The sequence below is a fragment of the Colletes latitarsis genome, chromosome 4 (genome assembly GCF_051014445.1).
Source record: "Colletes latitarsis isolate SP2378_abdomen chromosome 4, iyColLati1, whole genome shotgun sequence".
Lineage (NCBI taxonomy): Eukaryota > Metazoa > Arthropoda > Insecta > Hymenoptera > Colletidae > Colletes > Colletes latitarsis.
In genome coordinates, this window is record NC_135137.1 from 17,516,781 (window position 1) to 17,540,574 (window position 23,794).

Sequence of the window (23,794 nt, forward strand, 5' to 3'; positions counted from 1 at the left end):
CGGTTAAGCCAAGACCCCCGTTCCTCCTGCCGTCACGTACCATTCACAAAACCAATAGGGAATTGTGAATGGGTCGTTGTGACGACCAACAGGAGGCTTACGGTGTGTGTATGACTCGGGTACCCCGGGTTCGTTAAGCCCGTACTGCAGCTGAAAGGCTGGCAGCCCCTGAGGGTACGCAGCGAATACAGCTGTGAAACGGTGGCCGATATGCCGATCGAAGCATCCGTTATATCGATGTCCGGCGTTCCATAGCCTACAACCTACGCAGCGGCGAGACATAGTGACTCGGACCAACGCCTGTTTTAACTGTTTTCGCGATGGACACATGGTTTCGACGTGTCCGGTCCGCACCACGTGCTCGCGATGTAACCGCAATCACCACAGTTTGTTACACGTTCCCGCGACGAGTGTCGAAGCGCCGACGTGCGGCGATCGTGCAGCGTCATCTTCGAAACCCACTGGCATTCCTTCGGGATCTAACGGCACTCGGTCCGTCTATACGTGCGCCGCGGCCCCTCCAGAGCGCGCGAGTACTCCTGTACTGCTCGCGACAGCTGTCGTGCATGCGCGGTCGGCATCCGGGGGCACGTCTCGGACCGCGTATTACTCGACCAGGGTTCGGAGGCCTCCTTTGTGTCCGAGACCTTGGTACAGACACTCCACCTGCAAAAACGCAAGGCCGCTACTGAAATCAAGGGGGCGGGGGGAGTCTTAGTGGGAGCATCGCTCGCGAAGTTCGAAATATTACTCCGGCATGCAGGTACTGACCTGACTTATACAACAGTGACGGCTCTCGTCCTACCCCGCCTCACTGCCTATTCGGGAGTGTCCGGCTTCTCTCCAACTTCGTGGCCTCACATCCGAGACTTGCGCCTCGCAGATTCCAGTTCGTCTGAATCTCGCGGCGTCGACGTCTTATTAGGGGCAGATTATTTCGGTGCGATCCTGCTCCCGGGATTGCGTCGTGGTCGAGCACAGGACCCCATTGCGCAGCACACCATGTTCGGGTGGGTGGTCTCCGGGCCCACCGCTCGCGAGACGTCCTCGGTGGGTGTGTATCATGCTCGCGCGCTCGCTCCGCCGAAGGGAGATGACGTCGACCCCCTACTGTGTCGGTTCAGGGAGATTGAGGAGGTCGCGTCTCCTTCTTCGCTATCGCCGGAAGAAGCTCGATGCGAACAACACTTCGCGCGCACGCAACGTCGCGCGGCTGACGGGCTGTACATTGTACGACTGCCCCTTCGTACCGAGCCGCCTGTTGACATTGGCGAGTCCCTTTCCAGCGCGGTCGCACTCCTGCGATCCCTCGATCACAGATTGAAAAACGACACGACACTAGGAGCGCAATATGTCGAGTTTTTGCACGAATATGAGGCTCTTGGCCATATGGCTCCCGTCAGCTCTCCGTTCGCGACGGAGCCGGTCTATTTACCACACCATGCAGTGGTGCACGAGCAGACCTCCAAGCTCCGCATAGTTTTTAATGCGTCCGCTGTGACGTCGAACGGCACGTCGCTCAACGACCACCTCCTGGTGGGACCGAAATTACAGGCCGATTTGATTTCAATTCTGCTCCGGTGGCGAATCATGCGCGTCGCTCTAAAAGCCGGCATACAAAAAATGTATCGTCAAATTTTACTTCATCCGGAAGAACACGCGTACCAATGCATCTTGTGGCCTCGCGAATCAACACAAGAATCGGGCACCTTCGCATTACGTACCGTTACTTATGGCACTGCCTCCGCACCATTTTTAGCGCAGCGGGTCCTACGGCAGCTGGCCGATGACGACGGAGACTCTTTCCCACGCGGTCGCCTCGTTCTCACCCACAACTTCTACGTCGACGACGTCATCTTCGGGGCTGACACTGGCCGAAGCCATCGGGACGCGTCACGTCCTAACCTCGTTGCTCGCGAAAGGCGGGTTCTCGTTGGGGAAATGGGCAGCAACTGAGGCGGCTGCTCTCCCGGAAGGAGCCTTGCCAGAAAATTCCCTACCCTTAGGATCGGAGGATGAGCCATTCCATTCCGTTTTAGGGCTTCAGTGGAACCCCGAGGACGTCGTGTTCGCGTATCGCGTGGACACGCCCAGCGCAGCGACTCCCACGAAGCAATCCGTATTATCCATGACGGCGCGGCTATTCGATCCTCTTGGTTGTGTGTCACCGGTCATCATTGTCGCGAAAATTATCTTACAAAGCCTATGGATTCGCGGGGTCGACTGGGACTCACCTCTTCCGCCAGAATTGCTGCAGGAGTGGTGTCGCTATGCAGCAGAATTGCATTTACTGCGTCACGTACACGTACCACGATGGTGCGAGCTGTCGTCGGGCAACATGGCGTTGGAGCTGCACGGGTTTGCCGACGCGTCCTCTCGTGCGAACGCGGCGGTGGTCTACACCCGAGTCACGTCGGAAGGGGGAGCGGCGATGCGCGTCACGCTTCTCGTAGCTAAGACGCGTGTCGCCCCGGTCAAAACGTTGAGCATTCCTCGCCTCGAGTTGTGCGCCGCGGTGCTGCTCACGCGCCTCCTCGCGCGCATTCACGCCGAAACACCCATCGTACGGGCTAGCATTTTTGCTTGGACGTATTCCCGGGTTGTCCTAGAATGGCTCCTCCGACACCCTTCTACGTGGCAGGTTTTTGTGGCGAATCGCGTCTCCGAAATCCAGATTGCACTTCCCTCGGCGTCCTGGCAACACGTGCCGACCCGCGACAATCCCGCCGACTGCGCATCCCGGGGAATGTTACCCGAAGCCTTTCTTGCCCATACTCTGTGGTGGCACGGCCCCGGCTGGCTCTCGAGCCCTCGCTCAGACTGGCCCGCTCAGGACGACGCGTCCCCAACGGTCGCACCGGAAGTGCGTACGACAATCGCGCATTGCTCGGCTGCTCCCGCAAGTAGTCCCCTCGAACCCCTTCCGAATAGCGTCTCATCGTGACCGCGACTTCTACGCATCACCGCACATATTCTGCGTTTCATCCACGCGAGCCAAGCATCCCTTGCTACACGCGACCCGGGGCCCTCGATGTTCGCGACATACCGGATAGCCGCCGGGCGGGTGTATTTTGGCTTCGGTGAATACAGCTTAACGGGTTTCGAGCGGAATTACGTAATCTTCGGGAGGGAAAGGCCGTCTCTGCGTCGAGTCCGCTGACCACGCTCGTCCCATTTGTCGACGAAGACGGGGTCATCCGGGCGGGGGGACGCATCCATCACGCGCCAGGCCCATATGACGCCTTGCATCCGATAATCCTTCCGCGGTCACCACTCACGGCCCGCATCATTGAGCATGCGCATCTACGGGCAATGCACGGGGGCCCCCAACTCACTCTCGGGGTGTTAAGAAGCACCTATTGGATGTTGGGCGCCAGATCAGCGGTTCGCTCCGTGGTACACCGTTGCGTGGTCTGCACCCGAAATCGCGCTCAGACTGGAGTACAGTTGATGGCTGATCTACCTCCCGCTCGGATTACCCCCTCGCGTCCATTCTCACGTGTGGGAGTCGACTACGCCGGGCCCTTGTCCACTAGGATCGCTCGAGGTCGCGGATCTCGGAACCGCAAGGCCTATATCTGCGTGTTCGTATGCGTCGCCACAATTCACTTAGAACTGGTGTCCTATTGCTCTTCCGCCGGCTTCCTTGCAGCGCTTCAGCGCTTCGTTTCTCAACGCGGTAGGCCAACCGAGGTTTGGAGTGACAACGGCACCAACTTCCGCGGCGCGGATCGTGAGCTGCGGGCCTCCATCCGGTCGGCAACGCGGTCTGCTGAGTTCGCCGCGTTCATTCAGGCCGAGGAGTTATCGTGGCGATTCATCCCCCCCCCCCCCCCCCAATGCCCAGCACTTCGTAGGCTTGTGAGCCTCAATGTGCCTCAATTCGCGTCCGCTTACACCTCTGTCGACGGATGTGGACGATAGTGCGGCACTCACTCCGGGACATTTTCTAATCGGCGGCCCCGTGCTAGCGCTTCCACTTCGCGTTCCTGAAGCAGCAGCGACGTCGCTGCTCTCCCGTTGGCAGCTCGTCACCCGAATGCGCGATCATTTTTGGAAGCGGTGGCAGCGCGACTACGTGATGTCCCTTCAGCAGCGATATCGGTCGTTGCGGCCAGCACACGACTTCCAACCCAACGACCTCGTGGTCATCAGGGAGGACAATCTTCCCCCGGGTCAGTGGAGGTTAGTACGAATATTCCGAGCACACACCGGTCGAGATGGGCGAGTCCGCGTGGTCTCCATCCGCACGTCGCGCGGTGAAATTGAGCAACCTTTCACTCGCCTGGTCCTCCTGCCGGTCGCGGAGCACCGCGATGTCGTGACGGCGGGCGGTGAAAATCCCTCAGGGGCATCGGTCGCGATTCACGCAGCCGAGGCGGGCGGCATGTTTAGAATAAGGTATAAGAATTAGGATAAGATGTAGAAATATGTTTATTGTACCGTCTTAGTGTTTAGATTATTGTGCGAGCGGTGTGGATTGTGTGTGAGAGAGTGAATGAGTGTTGTGAGAGCGTGTCATGTGTGCCGACGGTTAGCGCGACCGTCACCGATCTATAGACGAGATTTGAAAGATCAACGGTTTGTCGTGCGCGATCCTGTAACGGCAGAACGATCCAAGCTGTCGATCCGATTGTAAGTGATATCGAGAACGGACCTTCGTCGCCCTGGCGCATTCTCCTAGGGAGTTGCCCTTGAAACTGTTATCGGACCCGTGCCCACCGCGTCCCAGTTACGCTTGCCGAGGTGTGAACGTTGTGCAATCTTACAATAAATTTGCGACTGTGTGAATTACTCCGCCATTCTTCGCGTCCCTGTTCCTCGTCCGCGCCTCTTTTCGTCTGCGTATTAACACTAGCTAACTGCTTCCTTACTAGCCTCCTGCTTGCTTTCTAGCTCGCTGCTTTCTTACTAGCCACCTGCTTGCTTTCTAGTATACTACTTGCTTACTAGCATACTGCTCTCTTACTAGCTTACTGGTTGCCTACCAGCTCACTGCTTGCTTACATGCTTCCTGCTTGCTTACTATCTTACTGGATGCTTAGTAGCAATCTGCTCCCTTAAAAGGACCCTGCTCGCTTACTAGCTTACTGCTTGCTTACTAGCTTGCTCCTCGCCTACTAGCACACTTCCTGCTTACCAGCTTACTGCTTGCTTACTAGCCCGCTGATTGCTTTCTAGTATACTGCTTCTTTACTAGCTTCCTGCTCGCTTACTATCTCACAGCTAGCTTACTAGCTTACTGCTTGCTTACAAGCTAATTGCTTTCATGCCATCTTACAGCTTGCTTACCAGCTTGCTGCTTCCATTCTAGCTTACTGCTTGCTTACTAGTATTCTGCATCCTTACTAGCTTCCTGATTGCTTACTAGCTTGCTGTTTCCTTTCTACCTTACTGCTTGCTTACTGGCATACTGCTTTCTTACAAGCCAGCTGCTTGCTTACTAACTTTCTGCTTCCTTACTACCTTTCTACTTCCTTACTAGATCCCTGCTCACTTACTAGCTTACTGCTTGCTAACTAGCATACTGCATTCTTATTAGCTAGCAGCTTCCTGACTAGCTTGCTGCTTTCTTACCAGCTTACTGCTTGCTTACAAGCTTACTGCTTGCTTACGAGCTTACTGCTTTCTTACTAGCCTGCTGCTTGCTTACTAGCTTACTGCTAACTTATCCGCATCCTTGCTTGCTTACTATGTTGCTGCTTGCTTTCGAGCTTACTGCTGGCTTACTAACTGCTAGCTTACTTGCCTTACTGCTTGCTTAATAGCTTGCTGGTTTGTTACTAACATACTTCTTTGTTACTAGCATACTGCTTCCTTACTAGCTTTTTTTTTTTTTTTTTTTTTCTTTTTTGTCGTGGGGAAAATCTTCGAAAGACTCCCTCCCACCTCCTTGGGGAGAGGTGGGAGGGGTGTGTGGGATTCCCCGCGCCCGTACAACGACAGGCGCGGGACCTACCCACTAAAAACCCCACGGTGACCCTTCGGCACGCTTTGGGAGGATACCGGGAATCGCTCGAAGCATTCTTCCGGTATCCTCCCCGTGCCCGCGCTTTCGCGCCCATCCCTCGAGGGGACAATCGGTCCCCCCAGTAGACACACTGCCTCATAGCGGCGGGACGGGGCCACTCCATCCCGCCGCTATCCGTCCCGGGGCCGCGTTTAGTGGCGGCTGCGAGCCCCAACTCGCAACCGCCCGCGACCCCGTTTCCACCCCTCGGCGGCCGGGCGTTCATGGCCGTACCAGACCGCCGAGGATGCCTCCCCTTGCGTCGGACCGGTAGGGGGAGGCACTCCTACCCCCAGCCGGTCCGACCCGGTGCCGCCTGGCGGGAGGAGGGTCCCCTCAGGACCCCCCTCCCAGCCTAGGTCATCCGCCACGCCGAGGCGGCCGCCCGCGACGCCTCGCGACCGGGCGACGTCCTCGGGCCACCGCACGAGCGCGAGCTTCAGCGCGCCGCTGAAGCTCGCGCTCCCTCCCCGCGGCCTCCTTCTGCAACATTACGTTCTCGCAGAAGGAGGCCACGGCCCTCCACTTCTCCTCGCTGCCGAGCATGGCGCGCACCACGCCCGGCAGCGAGACATCCCGCCCGACGACGCCGACCAGGACACGGCGCTCCCCCTCCCACGCGGGGCATACCTCCAGGGTATGATCCGCCGTGTCCTGCTCAGCGTCGCAGTGGCAGCAACGCGCCGTCGGTTCCTTCCCTATCCGGCACAGATATCTTCCGAAGCTGCCATGCCCGAAAAATACCTGTGCCAGCCGGTAGGTGAGGCTGCCATGGCCTCTGTCCAGCCACTCCTTCAGGAGTGGCCGAACAGCCCCGACAGTCCGGTGCCCCGCGGTTGGCAGAGCCAGCCGCTCCTGCCACGCGAGCAACACGGACTGCCGGGCCTGGCGCTTCAAATCGCCCCAAGCAGGTTCCTGCCCGCCCGGGACCGCCCCCACCCCCGCGCGACGGTCGACGCGGTGCCGGTACATCACCGCGTGCGACCGCGCGAGCAGGTCCATGGGCGGAATCCCCGCTAGAACCGTCGCCGCCTCATGTGACATGGTCCGATACCCGCGGACGACCCTGAGCGCCATGCGCCTCTGCACCCGACGCAGCATAGTCATGCTGCGCCGGGAGGCAGCCAGGTCGTCCGCCCAGACGGGGGCCCCGTATAGGGCCACCGACTGGACCATTGCCACATAGAGGCGACGAACTCGGCCCGCCGGGCCCCCCAGGTTGGGCAGGATCCGGCCCAGAGCCGCAACCATCCTTTCCAACCGGGGGACCAGGCAGCGGAAATGCTCCTCGAAACGCCAGCGGCTATCGAGGATCAGCCCCAGATACCTGATTTGGGGCTTCACCTCGATGTCAGACCCACCCACCCGGATCAGAGGGGGTGGCGGATCCTGCCGAGGTGAATGAAACGCAATCACCTCGGTCTTATGGACCGCCACCGTCATCCCCATCCCCCTGATCCGGTCGACGACGCGTTGCGACCCCTCCTCCGCGCGACGCATGGCCCTCCCCCAGTGCGCCCCGACGGCCAGCACCAGTGTGTCATCCGCATAACACACCGTGCTGACGCCGTCGGGGAGGCCGGCCCGCAACACCGAGTCGTACGCGATGTTCCACAGGAGTGGCCCGAGGACCGACCCCTGCGGAACACCGCAGTACACCTCCCTCCGCATATCACCATCCCGGCCCGGATACTCGATCCACCTGCCGCGGAGATAATCCCCGACGACCGCCCTGAGACAAGGGGGGACTCGATGATATTCGAGTCCCCTCCTTATCTCTTCCCAGGGGAGGGTGTTAAAGGCATTGGCAATATCCAAGGATATTGCCAATGCCACCCCTCCCCGGGAGACGGCCGCCTCCGAGAGGGCCCTCATACGACCTATCGCGTCGATAGTCGATCGGCCCCCCCGGAAACCGAACTGGCAGTCGGCCAGACCGGGATCACCCCGCGACAGGTGTTCGACGAGGCGGGCAGCAATCACACGCTCGAAGAGCTTGCCCACCTCGTCGAGGAGACAAATGGGCCGGTATGCGGAGGGAGACTCCGCGGGCCGACCCTCCTTCCGGAGGATGACCATCCTCGCCACCTTCCAACTGGGGGGGAATCGCCCGTCCCTAAGGCAGCGGTCGAACAACCGCCTGAGGTCGGCCCCAAGGACGCCCTGGGTCAAGACCCAAACCCGGCCGGGCACACCATCCGGACCCGGGGCCGTGTTACGAACCCCGAGCCGTCTGATGGCCGCTGCCAGCTCCTCCTGCGTGACCCCCAGCTCGGCCGTCCACTCCACTGGGACAGCCGCCGCCGCCGGAGGACGCGGTCCCCTCTCCCCAATTGGGAAGAGTGTATTGACCACGTCCTCCAGCAGCCGGGGGTCAAGACCCTCGGTGACGGGGGGCGCCCACGGGCGGAGCTTATTCAGCACCACCTTATATGGGCGCCCCCATGGATCGTCATCAAGGGTCTGGAGGAGCTCCTTCCATGCCCGGGTCTCGGCCCGTTTGATGGCGACCTGCAGAGCAACCCGCGCCACGCGGTATGCTCCATACAGGTCATCAGCTGCCCTCGCTCGCGCCACGCCGTCGCCTGTACGTTGACGACGGCGCGCGCGGGTGTACTGGCGTCGGGCGCGGACAGTCGCGACTCGCAACTCCGCGATCGCGTCCGACCACCAGTACACCGCCCGGCGAGGAGAAGCCCGCCCGACCCGAGGCATCGCCGCGTCGCAAATACCCGCGACCAATGCTCCGAGCCGGGCGACCTCCTCCTCTATGCTCGGCAACTCGGCCGCTCCCTGCGGCCAAGTTGCAGCGAGGGCAGCTGCCATCAGGGCGTCCTTGTCCAGGCGCCGAAGCGCCCAGCGGCGTGGTGGGGTGCCACGCAGGCGGCCGTGTCGGGATGCACTCGCGGCGGCAGAGACCTCCATCCGGATGTACCGGTGATCGGAGAGTGTCTCTGCCCCCGCGACCACGTGCCAACCCGACGCCATGCGCACGGCGTTGGGGGTCGCGAATCCAACATCCACGATGGACCCCCATATCGCCGCACGCATGTGTGCTCCGACCCCCGGTTCAATACCCGGAGGTCGACCCCGCCGCCCAATCGCCCAGGATCCCGCCGCGAACGGAGGTCCTGGGGGATCCCCAAGCCACCGACTTGGCATTAAAATCCCCCAGGACCAGCACCGGCCGGGTCGCGTAGCGCTGCACGCATGCCGCGACCTCGGCCAAGTACAGCTCAAACGCAGCGTGACCGCTACGGGGCGAAATGTAGCACCCCACCACAGCGACTCTCCCCCAGTCCACGGCGACGAATCCCCGACCGCGCTCCAACAAGGAGAACGGTGGGGACCCGTCGCCCCCTCCCCATACCGTCGCCACCAAGCCGTCCGCGTCGCCCACCCAATGAGGGTGATCAGGGACGCGGTACGGCTCGGCGGCGACCGCCAGGCCAACCCCCCACTCCGCGAGGACTTGGGACATCAAGTCCTGTGCCGCGCGGCAGTGGTTGAGGTTGGCCTGGAGGAGGAGGCGGGGCGGCAATAATTAATGGCCGCGCCAGCCTCCTCCCGGCCGTCCGTCCCCGTAGCACCGTCCACCTCCATGGAGGACGATGCCACCGCCCTCGGCACCGGAGCCGGTGCAGCCCGCCTCTTCCTCTCCTTCCGGGAGGGGGGGGGGAGCACTTCTTGCTCCCCACCCTGTGATCGGCTGGCCTCCCCATGTCCGCACACAGCGGGCAGTGGGGGGCCGCCGAGCACTGGCTCGCACGGTGCTCTTTGGCACCGCAGCGGTAACACTGACCGCTGCGGTCCACCGGCGAGGTGCACCACTGCCTCACGTGCCCCAATTCGAGGCAGCGGTGACACTGGAGCGGGCGCGGCGCGATGATTTCCACTCGCGCCGAAACCCACCCCACCAACACCCTCCCGGATTCCGCCACCTTACGGGCGGCAGAGAGGGGGCACCGGGCCCACACCGACCCGAGGCCGGAGGGCGACCTGCGGATCTCTCCGATCCGCAGGTCCTCCACAGGACAGTCCCCCGCCCTCGCAAGGGTTACGGGACACATCCTGTGCGCTGACCGAGTCGTCCAGCCCACAAACGCGCATCTCCGTGCGCTTCGTGGGCCGGGCGACCCGGACACCTCGCTCGCCCAGCTGCTCCCGGAGCCTCTGGGCGAGACGATCCGCCTTCGCGCCGCCTTCTGCACCGGGGATCTCCAGCAAGAGACCCCCGGTCACGGCCCTCTTCGCCCTCACGGAGGCGATGCCCAGCTCTTCCAGGGAGATATTCTCCCTGGCGAGCCGCATCGCCTCCGCGAGGGTCAGGTCGCCCCCTGCGCAACGGTCAGCGTCACCGCTGCCGTTTTTGGGGGACGACCTGGTCGTGCCTTCCCGACCTTCGCGGCCTTTACCTTGGCCGCCGGCGGCGGAGGCGGAGGCTGCGGTTGCGAGGCCTTCCTCGCCGCCCACTTCGCCTTCCGCCCCACCACCTCACTCCACGCCACCCCCCCTTGGGAGGGTGCTGTGGAGGACGCGACCACCGCGACCACGGGTACCCCACCCCCCTTGGGGGTCGCGACCCGGGGCCCTGGTGCCGCAACGCTGGGCGGAGCCTTCACTCCGCCCTTCTTTGCCTTCCCCGACTGTACCGGAACAGGTCGGGGAGGCACCGCCTTCCTGCTGACCGCTCTTCCGGCGAGGAGCTTCTCCCGGAAGGCGGCCAGCTTGCCATCAATCATGTCCCCAATCCTCCTCAGAAGATCGTCTTCTGAGGAGGACGGGGACTTCTTCACGGGCGGAGTGCGGGTGGAGGGGCCCGCGGTGCCCCGCACCACTGCCGCCGCACTCCGCTTATTTACCTCCGCCGAGGGACGCGGCGGTGGAGGAGGAGGGAGGATGGGAGGGAGGGCCGCGCTGTTCCACAGCGCCTCTGCCCTCCTCCTCCCCTGTCGCTCCTCCTCCAACAGGAGCTGCAGACGGGCGTTCCGCCCTCTGAGCTCCCGCGCCGCCTCCCTCATTTCCTCCGCCGCGGCCTTCAGGGCCTCCGCGCCACCGCTTTTCTGCCCCTTAAAGGCGCAGGCAGCGGCGACTTTCTCCACCCGCCTCAGGGACGAGGAGATCCTCTCCGATATCTCCTCGGTCACCTCGTCCCTGAGGCAACTCAGCCTCACCGACGGGCTCATCGCCCCGCCCACCTCGACGACGGCCTGCCCCGCCCTCATCCTCTTAGAGCCTATGAGGCTCCTGGTGGAGGAGAAGGACGAGACTGACGCAGTCTCGTCGTCCTCCTCCACCTTCCACGAAGCCGGGCCAGGCGCTGGAGGCGGCGCGAGCGCCGTCACTCCAGTCCCAACACCGCCTTCGTCCTCCCCCTCTGACTTACCCCGTCCCATCCCCGTTTTAATATTGAACTCCATAATATTCCCACGAGCAGGTCGGAAGAAAAGGTCCGCCCGGGCAGAGCCGCCTTACCCGGGTAAGCCTATATACTCCGGGGGTTCGGCAGGTTCCCCGGAGGTGGTCGCTTGGGATTGGGCCTTCTCCCCCAACCATGCATCCCATCGCCGCGCACCATAGCTTAGGATTGGAGGGCGATTTTATAGAGTCGCCATACTCGTGGCCCAGGCGGTTAAGCCAAGACCCCCGTTCCTCCTGCCGTCACGTACCATTCACAAAACCAATAGGGAATTGTGAATGGGTCTTTGTGACGACCAACAGGAGGCTTACGGTGTGTGTATGACTCGGGTACCCCGGGTTCGTTAAGCCCGTACTGCAGCTGAAAGGCTGGCAGCCCCTGAGGGATTAATTCATAACTAATGTATCGCGATTCTGCCTCTGATGTTTTCCAGCTCGCATAATATGTTGGATGGTAACGTTGATCGACATCGTCTCTCTGTAACAGGATGGCACCGAGTCCGACGCTCGACGCATCCGTATGGAGTTCTGTTTCCGCACCTACGCGGTATAATTTTAAAACCGGCTCACTGCTCTATGCAATTTTCAATTGTTTAAACGCTAGCATTTGTTTTTCATTTAGTTCTAAATTTACGTCTTTTTTCAACAAGTTCGTCAAGGGTTGGGCTATTGTTGAATATTGTGGAATAAATTTGCGAAAATACCCAGTTAATCCTAAGAAGCTCTGTACGTCTCTAACATTTTTTACTAATGGAAAATTCATAACAGCTAATGTCTTACGCTTCGACGGACGTACGTGACCATCCTCAATTATGTGACCTAGATATTCTATGCTACGTTGAAGAAAACGACATTTCTTCCAATTCACTCGCAATCCATAATCACTTGCAATACACAATATCTCACGCAATCTTGATATGGCTTCATTTTCGTCATTCGCAGGAATAATTAAATCATCTATATATGTCAAAACAACACTTGTCTGAATCGGGTTACGAAATATATTATTGATATATTTTTGAAAGATAGCTGGAGTGTTGCAGAGACCAAATGGGGTTCTTAAAAATTCAAAATGCCCATCAGGTACTATAAATGCAGTGAATTTACAACTATTTTCCTCAATCGGGACGTGAAAAAAACCATCTTTTAAATCGAGAGTACTAAATATCGTCGCGCCCTGTAAACGATCCAGCTGATCTTCTATCAACGGAAGCGGATAGCGATCTTTACATACTTTCTTATTAAGTAATCTATAATCTATACACAAACGCATTCCATTATCTTTCTTTTTTACCAGTACAATCGGACTGGCATATTCCGATGTACTTTCTCGCACTATTCCTTGTTGCATCCATTCATCTATCTGTTTATTAACTATTTCTCTTTGCACTGGCGCTAATCTACGTGGAGGTTGATATATAGGTATATCATCTCTCAATACAATGTTCATTTTAATGTTAGACTTTTTAATAGTTTTAGGCTCATAATTACTTATTATATCTTCTATTCCTTGTTTAACGGTATCATTTTTAATATGCTGCAAATCTATTAAAGAATTAGTTACATTGTTCTCGGACTCATCGAAAGTATCTATGCAAAATATTTCTGGTACATCATAAGAATTCGTTACCCTGTTATCGCGTTTTGAAACCTCAACACTCTTTCCGTCTAATGTCAATTTAGCCTCTTGCAACAATTCCGAGCCATTCAAAAAATTATGTCTCAAATATTCATCCGGTACCACGTGAATTAAAAACTGCCTAAAGTAGTGACCTTACGTAAACCGAATCCTTTACAAGATATTTCTGTACCGTGTAAAGTTGGGCATCCTAACCTAATATATTTTTTTTTTTTTTTTTTTTTATTGAGAACCTCAGATAAGGTTCATATATACAGTGATATGTATGTTTACGTGTACATTATATCCGCAGTTTACATTCGTTTAAAAAATTAAAAATACATAAACAAGCTGGAATATTTGGTTCAGCAACTAGCGATTCAACATTAAGTGGGAGGAACAGTTTCATATTTTGTAGCTTTTTAATTAACTTGACCCTTAAACTGTCGTAAAGCCTGCATTGCCAAATCACATGATTGATGTCTTCGATTTCATGGTTGCATTTACATGTAGGATCGCTTATTATCTTAATGCGGGCGAGGGAGGCAGCAAGATTATAATGCCCAGACCTAATACGGTTTATTGTAACAATAAATTCTCTTGTGTGTTTCCCCCAATAGTACCAAGGTCTGCTACAGTCATTGAAATATAATTGAAAGTATTTCGTCCCTTTAAAGGCACCCTGATCCGTGATTATACTCAAAGTGTTCTGTCTAGCATTTTCTTTATAAATTTCAAAAATGTCGGTAAATGGAATTTTCAAAATATCCAAGTTATTCGAATGTGTAGCTATTTTGGCCAAGTTATCGACTTTCTCATTATCAATAATTCCTATATGCGACGGCACCCAGATAAATTTAAGAAAACTATTGTTCGTATTGTTGCACATAAAGTCATTGAACTTTTTTTTAATTTGAAGAGTGTACGAATTTGTTTTGATTGATATTTTTGTGGTCTGCAAGCTCTGTAGGGCACTAAGAGCGTCAGAACAAATGTATATATTGCGATGTTTGTTACTTAAGGCAATGTCTAGGGCATGGCTTTTTTTTTTTTTTTTTTTTTTTTGTCGTGGGGAAAATCTTCGAAAGACTCCCTCCCACCGCCTTGGGGAGAGGTGGGAGGGGTGTGTGGGATTCCCCGCGCCCGTACAACGACAGGCGCGGGACCTACCCACTAAAAACCCCACGGTGACCCTTCGGCACGCTTTGGGAGGATACCGGGAATCGCTCGAAGCATTCTTCCGGTATCCTCCCCGTGCCCGCGCTTTCGCGCCCATCCCCCGGGGGGACAATCGGTCCCCCCAGTAGACACACTGCCTCATAGCGGCGGGACGGGGCCACTCCATCCCGCCGCTATCCGTCCCGGGGCCGCGTTTAGTGGCGGCTGCGAGCCCCAACTAGCAACCGCCCGCGACCCCGTTTCCACCCCTCGGCGGCCGGGCGTTCATGGCCGCACCAGACCGCCGAGGGTGCCTCCCCTTGCGTCGGACCGGTAGGGGGAGGCACTCCTACCCCCAACCGGTCCGACCCGGCGCCGCCTGGCGGGAGGAGGGTCCCCTCAGGACCCCCCTCCCAGCCTAGGTCATCCGCCACGCCGAGGCGGCCGCCCGCGACGCCTCGCGACCGGGCGACGACCTCGGGCCACCGCACGAGCGCGTCGCTGAAGCTCGCGCTCCCTCCCCGCGGCCTCCTTCTGCAACATTACGTTCTCGCAGAAGGAGGCCACGGCCCTCCACTTCTCCTCGCTGCCGAGCATGGCGCGCACCACGCCCGGCAGCGAGACATCCCGCCCGACGACGCCGACCAGGACACGGCGCTCCCCCTCCCACGCGGGGCATACCTCCAGGGTATGATCCGCCGTGTCCTGCTCAGCGCCGCAGTGGCAGCAACGCGCCGTCGGCTCCTTCCCTATCCGGCACAGGTATCTTCCGAAGCTGCCATGCCCGGAAAACACCTGTGCCAGCCGGTAGGTGAGGCTGCCATGGCCTCTGTCCAGCCACTCCTTCAGGAGTGGCCGAACCGCCCCGACAGTCCGGTGCCCCGCGGTTGGCAGAGCCAGCCGCTTCTGCCACGCGAGCAACACGGACTGCCGGGCCTGGCGCTTCAAATCGCCCCAAGCAGGTTCCTGCCCTCCCGGGACCGCCCCCACCCCCGCGCGACGGTCGACGCGGTGCCGGTACATCACCGCGTGCGACCGCGCGAGCAGGTCCATGGGCGGCATCCCCGCTAGAACCGTCGCCGCCTCATGTGACATGGTCCGATACCCGCGGACGACCCTGAGCGCCATGCGCCTCTGCACCCGACGCAGCATAGTCATGCTGCGCCGGGAGGCAGCCAGGTCGTCCGCCCAGACGGGGGCCCCGTATAGGGCCACCGACTGGACCATTGCCACATAGAGGCGACGAACTCGGCCCGCCGGGCCCCCCAGGTTGGGCAGGATCCGGCCCAGAGCCGCAACCATCCATTCCAACCGGGGGACCAGGCAGCGGAAATGCTCCTCGAAACGCCAGTGGCTATCGAGGATCAGCCCCAGATACCTGATCTGGAGCTTCACCTCGATGTCAGCCCCACCCACCCGGATCAGAGGGGGTGGCGGATCCTGCCGAGGTGAATGAAACGCAATCACCTCGGTCTTATGGACCGCCACCGTCATCCCCATCCCCCTGATCCGGTCGACGACGCGTTGCGACCCCTCCTCCGCGCGACGCATGGCCCTCCCCCAGTGCGCCCCGACGGCCAGCACCAGTGTGTCATCCGCATAACACACCGTGCTGACGCCGTCGGGGAGGCCGGCCCGCAACACCGAGTCGTACGCGATGTTCCACAGGAGTGGCCCGAGGACCGACCCCTGCGGAACACCGCAGTACACCTCCCTCCGCATATCACCATCCCGGCCCGGATACTCGATCCACCTGCCGCGGAGATAATCCCCGACGACCGCCCTGAGACAAGGGGGGACCCGATGATATTCGAGTCCCCTCCTTATCTCTTCCCAGGGGAGGGTGTTAAAGGCATTGGCAATATCGAAGGATATTGCCAATGCCACCCCTCCCCGGGAGACGGCCGCCCCCGAGAGGGCCCTCACACGACCTATCGCGTCGATAGTCGATCGGCCCCCCCGGAAACCGAACTGGCAGTCGGCCAGACCGGGATCACCCCGCGGCAGGTGCTCGACGAGGCGGGCAGCAATCACCCGCTCGAAGAGCTTGCCCACCTCGTCGAGGAGACAAATGGGTCGGTATGCGGAGGGAGACTCCGCGGGCCGACCCTCCTTCCGGAGGAGGACCATCCTCGCCACCTTCCAACTGGGGGGGAATCGCCCGTCCCTCAGGCAGCGGTCGAACAACCGCCTGAGGTCGGCCCCAAGGACGCCCTGGGTCAAGACCCAAACCCGGCCGGGCACACCATCCGGACCCGGGGCCGTGTTACGAACCCCGAGCCGTCTGATGGCCGCTGCCAGCTCCTCCTGCGTGACCCCCAGCTCGGCCGTCCACTCCACTGGGGCAGCCGCCGCCGCCGGAGGACGCGGTCCCCCCTCCCCAATTGGGAAGAGTGTATTGACCACGTCCTCCAGCCGCCGGGGGTCAAGACCCTCGGTGACGGGGGGCGCCCACGGGCGGAGCTTATTCAGCACCACCTTATATGGGCGCCCCCATGGATCGTCATCAAGGGTCTGGAGGAGCTCCTTCCATGCCCGGGTCTTGGCCCGTTTGATGGCGACCTGCAGAGCAACCCGCGCCACGCGGTATGCTCCATACAGGTCATCAGCTGCCCTCGCTCGCGCCACGCCGTCGCCTGTACGTTGACGACGGCGCGCGCGGGTGTACTGGCGTCGGGCGCGGACAGTCGCGACTCGCAACTCCGCGATCGCGTCCGACCACCAGTACACCGCCCGGCGAGGAGAAGCCCGCCCGACCCGAGGCATCGCCGCGTCGCAAATACCCGCGACCAATGCTCCGAGCCGGGCGACCTCCTCCTCTATGCTCGGCAACTCGGCCGCTCCCTGCGGCCAAGTTGCAGCGAGGGCAGCTGCCATCAGGGCGTCCTTGTCCAGGCGCCGAAGCGCCCAGCGGCGTGGTGGGGTGCCACGCAGGCGGCCGTGTCGGGATGCACTCGCGGCGGCAGAGACCTCCATCCGGATGTACCGGTGATCGGAGAGTGTCTCTGCCCCCGCGACCACGTGCCAACCCGACGCCATGCGCACGGCGTTGGGGGTCGCGAATCCAACATCCACGATGGACCCCCCATATCGCCGCACGCATGTGTGCTCCGACCCCCGGTTCAATACCCGGAGGTCGAGCCCCGCCGCCCAATCGCCCAGGATCCCGCCGCGAACGGAGGTCCTGGGGGATCCCCAAGCCACCGACTTGGCATTAAAATCCCCCAGGACCAGCACCGGCCGGGCCGCGTAGCGCTGCACGCATGCCGCGACCTCGGCCAAGTACAGCTCGAACGCAGCGTGACCGCTACGGGGCGAAATGTAGCACCCCACCACAGCGACTCCCCCCCAGTCCACGGCGACGAATCCCCGACCGCGCTCCAACAAGGAGAACGGTGGGGACCCGTCGCCCCCTCCCCATACCGTCGCCACCAAGCCGCCCGCGTCGCCCACCCAATGAGGGTGATCAGGGACGCGGTACGGCTCGGCGGCGACCGCCAGGCCAACCCCCCACTCCGCGAGGACTTGGGACATCAAGTCCTGTGCCGCGCGGCAGTGGTTGAGGTTGGCCTGGAGGAGGAGGCGGGGCGGCATTAATTAATGGCCGCGCCAGCCTCCTCCCGGCCGTCCGTCCCCGTAGCACCGTCCACCTCCATGGAGGACGATGCCACCGCCCTCGGCACCGGAGCCGGTGCAGCCCGCCTCTTCCTCTCCTTCCGGGAGGGGGGGGAGCACTTCTTGCTCCCCACCCTGTGATCGGCTGGCCTCCCCATGTCCGCACACAGCGGGCAGTGGGGGGCCGCCGAGCACTGGCTCGCACGGTGCTCTTTGGCACCGCAGCGGTAACACTGACCGCTGCGGTCCACCGGCGAGGTGCACCACTGCCTCACGTGCCCCAATTCGAGGCAGCGGTGACACTGGAGCGGGCGCGGCGCGAGGATTTCCACTCGCGCCGAAACCCACCCCACCAACACCCTCCCGGATTCCGCGACCTTACGGGCGGCGGAGAGGGGGCACCGGGCCCACACCGACCCGTGGCCGGAGGGCGACCTGCGGATCTCTCCGATCCGCAGGTCCTCCACAGGACAGTCCCCCGCCCTCGCAAGGGCACGGGACACATCCTGTGCGCTGACCGAGTCGTCCAGCCCACAAACGCGCATCTCCGTGCGCTTCGTGGGCCGGGCGACCCGGACACCTCGCTCGCCCAGCTGCTCCTGGAGCCTCTGGGCGAGACGATCCGCCTTCGCGCCGCCTTCTGCACCGGGGATCTCCAGCAAGAGACCCCCGGTCACGGCCCTCTTCGCCCTCACGGAGGCGATGCCCAGCTCTTCCAGGGAGATATTCTCCCTGGCGAGCCGCATCGCCTCCGCGAGGGTCAGGTCGCCCCCCTGCGCAACGGTCAGCGTCACCGCTGCCGTTTTTGGGGGACGACCTGGTCGTGCCTTCCCGACCTTCGCGGCCTTTACCTTGGCCGCCGGCGGCGGAGGCGGAGGCTGCGGTTGCGAGGCCTTCCTCGCCGCCCGCTTCGCCTTCCGCCCCACCACCTCACTCCACGCCACCCTCCCTTGGGAGGGTGCTGTGGAGGACGCGACCACCGCGACCACGGGTACACCACCCCCCTTGGGGGTCGCGACCCGGGGCCCTGGTGCCGCAACGCTGGGCGGAGCCTTCACTCCGCCCTTCTTTGCCTTCCCCGACTGTACCGGAACAGGTCGGGGAGGCACCGCCTTCCTGCTGACCGCTCTTCCGGCGAGGAGCTCCTCCCGGAAGGCGGCCAGCTTGCCATCAATCATGTCCCCAATCCTCCTCAGAAGATCGTCTTCTGAGGAGGACGGGGACTTCTTCACGGGCGGAGTGCGGGTGGAGGGGCCCGCGGTGCCCCGCACCACTGCCGCCGCACTCCGCCTATTTACCTCCGCCGAGGGACGCGGCGGTGGAGGAGGAGGGAGGATGGGAGGGAGGGCCGCGCTGTTCCACAGCGCCTCTGCCCTCCTCCTCCCCTGTCGCTCCTCCTCCAACAGGAGCTGCAGACGGGCGTTCCGCCCTCTGAGCTCCCGCGCCGCCTCCCTCATTTCCTCCGCCGCGGCCTTCAGGGCCTCCGCGCCACCGCTTTTCTGCCCCTTAAAGGCGCAGGCAGCGGCGACTTTCTCCACCCGCCTCAGGGACGAGGAGATCCTCTCCGATATCTCCTCGGTCACCTCGTCCCTGAGGCAACTCAGCCTCACCGACGGGCTCATCGCCCCGCCCACCTCGACGACGGCCTGCCCCGCCCTCTTCCTCTTAGAGCCTATGAGGCTCCTGGTGGAGGAGAAGGACGAGACTGACGCAGTCTCGTCGTCCTCCTCCACCTTCCACGAAGCCGGGCCCGGCGCTGGAGGCGGCGCGAGCGCCGTCACTCCAGTCCCAACACCGCCTTCGTCCTCCCCCTCTGACTTACCCCGTCCCATCCCCGTTTTAATATTGAACTCCATAATATTCCCACGAGCAGGTCGGAAGAAAAGGTCCGCCCGGGCAGAGCCGCCTTACCCGGGTAAGCCTATATACTCCGGGGGTTCGGCAGGTTCCCCGGAGTTGGTCGCTTGGGATTGGGCCTTCTCCCCCAACCATGCATCCCATCGCCGCGCACCATAGCTTAGGATTGGAGGGCGATTTTATAGAGTCGCCATACTCGTGGCCCAGGCGGTTAAGCCAAGACCCCCGTTCCTCCTGCCGTCACGTACCATTCACAAAACCAATAGGGAATTGTGAATGGGTCGTTGTGACGACCAACAGGAGGCTTACGGTGTGTGTATGACTCGGGTACCCCGGGTTCGTTAAGCCCGTACTGCAGCTGAAAGGCTGGCAGCCCCTGAGGGTTCTAGGGCATGGCTTAGCGCAATACACTCGGCCTTGAACACAGAAGCGAACTTGTTTATACTTATAGTGATTTCAGTATTCATCTCGGGACACCAGCATGCTGCACCGACACAATTGTTGCCTAAAATTTTGTTTCCATCTGTGTAAATGGATAGCGCATTACTGCTTTTTATGAGTTCCGCTAGTATTTCATTGGGGTACCCTGAAGTCTTTAGCTCATGGCCCAGCACAGTATCAACAGAAACCATGGTCATTAATGTTTCGAAACTGCAGGAGTAAATACATTAGTTATCTTGATTACTAATGTATTTAGTAGCCTCTAGTACGCGTGGGATACACAAACTAAGGATTGACTTGGATCTCGGTTGTCTATTTTTTGTTACTCTATGATAGCTTTTTACAGCTTGATGGGTGTAGAAATTGTTGTTAGTTAGCGCCTTTGTCAAAAACAAGTTGCATAAAAGTTTTGCTCGTTCCCGGATAGAAATTAGTTTAGATTCCGCTAATAAGATATTCTTTGGAGTGCTTCTACGGTAACCAAGAGCAATTCTAACTGCTGAATTCTGTATTGCTTCGAGTTTTTCTAACAGAATTTTATTTCTGGGGAAGTAAATGAAGGAGCCATAATCGATAATAGAACGCACATAACTCTTATACAATGTAATCAGTGTATTGGGGCAACATCCCCACCAGGTACCTCTCAAAAATTTAATAATGTTGAGAGATTTAAAGCATCTTCCTTGTATCTGATCAACTTGAGGGGCAAAGGAAAGTTTATAGTCGAATAATATACCGAGGAAATGGACGGTTGCGCTGGATTTTATATTATGGCCTCCGATTGTTATTTCTGAACTTCCGGGCATTATTCTTTTTTGGTTAAAGTGAATATACGTAGTTTTGTTAGAGGTAAGTGTTAGGCCTAGATAATATAGATTTTCTTCAACAGTTTGAATGGCTTTTTCAAGAACTTTCTTTCCCCTCTTGGTAGAAGCAGTTTTTAAGTAGAGTGTTGTGTCATCAGCAAATTGTGAAATTACTACATTTTTGGGTAGGTTTGCATTAATGTTTGAGACATTGATCACATATAAAATTGGACTAAGAACACCTCCTTGGGGAACACCTTTATGAAGGAGTCTATAATTTTCACCTAGGAAGTCAGTATGCATGTACCTTTCATGTGTAATAAATTTAACGAATCTAAGAATAGTTGATGGGCAGCCCATACAGGTCAGTTTGGATAACAAGATGTCCACGTTTACGTTATCGAAAGCTCCTTGGACATCGAGGAAGGCCGCGAGGACTTCTTTCCTTTCTGCAAAAGCTTCTTCCACTTTGACTGCCAAACTAAGCACATTGTCGATACATGATCTTCCTCTCCTAAATCCTTGTTGGTTGCTTGGTATGAGATTGTTGTGTTCAGTCCACCATTGTAGTCGATTTTGGATGAGAGTTTCGAAGAGTTTGGACACACAGGAAGTAAGCGAGATGGGGCGCAAGCTTTTACCGTCTGCTTTTTTGATAAGGTGGACAAAGGAATTTTTCCAACTTTTGGGATAATCACTTTGTACAAACATCTGATTGTAAATGTCCAACAATAGTAATTTAAACTTGACCGGTAAGTTTTTTAACATTTCATAGTCAACTCCATCTATTCCTGGAGCTGAGTTAACTTTTTTATGCTCCAGTGCAACAATGAATTCCGTGAAGTTGAATTGAGCCTCAAAAAATTCGTTTTGTTGATGTGGAGGTAGCCAGTTGGGGTCCGTTAAGACCCACGGGGGACTTATTTTATTAATAGCTTCTTCAATTTTACTTTTATCTTGGTGGTTTTCCACCCAATGCTGAGGACTTATTTTGACCCATTTATTTTTAAAGATCCTGCACTTGTTCCACACATAGCTAGGATCTGTTTGTAGATTTATGCTTTCAGCGAATTTTTTAAAAGACTCTCTCTTTTTCTTTTTAAAAACCTTTTTAGCTGTGGCTACGTTTTTTTTGTAAATTATTAGATCTTCTAGGTTACCCGTATGTTCCCACTTTTTATATGATGCGCGTCGATGTCTTCGAGCTCTGTCACAGTCAGCATCCCACCAGGGAACAGGATTTCTACTATTCCTTGAATTGTAGTTTCTTCTCCGCGGTGTACTAGATTCTATAGCTTCCGTAATTTTTTTCACAAACATTCTGTATTTTTCATGAGGTGCCAGTTGATTGTAGTTAGATAGAAGAAATTTAGAATAACAAGCTTCAAGTTTTGTTGTATATATGGACCAGTCAGTACGAACTGACTTTAGCTTAAAGGTCTTTTTGCTGTAGGTTTCCTTTTCTACAGCTACATTAATCCATATAGGGAAGTGATCAGATCCCCACGTCTCGTCACATACTTTGTGATCAAATTTATCTGAAATATTTATAGTAGAGAGGATTAAGTCGAGGTTAGATTTTGTGTTATGATATATGTCGACGTGCGTGAACGAGTCATTATTGTGTAGGAATAGATCGTGTGTTTCTATGGCCTTTTCCAAATGTGCCCCATTTGTGTCTGTGTAACTGCAGTTCCAGTTTTTATTATGACAGTTAAAATCTCCTAATAGTAAGGAGCTGCTATTCAATTCTACATTTTGTAGAATAAGGTCCCATTGGTCTTGAGTGAGAATATTTCCTGGAGCTCTGTAGCAAACTAGAAGTTGCAGGGGGGGATTTATGTTATTTATGCGTAGATCACAAATTTCAGTAGCGGTGTCCGGTGTCTTCAGATTACATATTTCTTTATACGCTAGGTATTTACGTATAAGTATAAAAGTACCACCTCCTCTTGAATGGGTTCTGTCCTTTCTGTATGTTAAGAAGCCGGGAAAGTGAATAGCATGTTGTTCTGTAAGCCATGATTCAACGCAAATAAGTATATCAACATTTGTCAATATTTTTCCAATTTCAGATAGTCTCTGGCGCACGCTTCTAGCATTCCAAAAAAGTATCTTAAGAGATTGATTGTTCTTATTTCGTATATCTGGGTCGCTGGGGATCATTTATTGTAATATTGCGCAGAAACAGATAATGCTTTTATTTGAGGGTCATCGGTAGAATATGAATCATCGCTCGATTCACCCTGTATTTGCAGTTCTGGAGTGCGTAAACGTCTAACTATTCTAGTTACTCGACTTTTCAAGGATCGTTCTGTAAGGTGGCCCTTAATTTCTGTTAGCATGTTTGCGAGGGCATGTATATCTTTAGTGTAGTTAATAGCAATACCTGGAGTATCTGAGTTTTCGTAGGTATCTAGCAAAAAATTAGTGATGCGTTTGAAATCAAGTGGAAATTTCTGTAGGTTAGCCAGAATATAATCTTTAGCAGGAAGTAATTGTCTTGTCACGTCGTCCAAAGTAATTTCAGATGAACCAGATTTTTTCAATTTTTTAACAGTATTAGTTTGGCTATTGTTTGTTGTTTTGGCGACCTTATTTCCTTCAGAACCTTGATCTGAACTGATAATAGAAGATAGAGAAAGAGGTCTTTTGGTATATGCCGGAGGAGGCATGGAGAGGATTGTAAAATTCGGCTCTATAGTTGCAGTCGAGCATTCGGTAGTGTTTCGCACTGAATCTTTTTCTATAACATGAGTGACTGCCTGTATATTTGTTTGCATATTTTCTTCAGGTTTTGAAATCCCTAGAGCGCTACTATTGTTTGTGGAATCTATAGTTTTACAGTACCTAGCGAGATGCCCCTCTTCA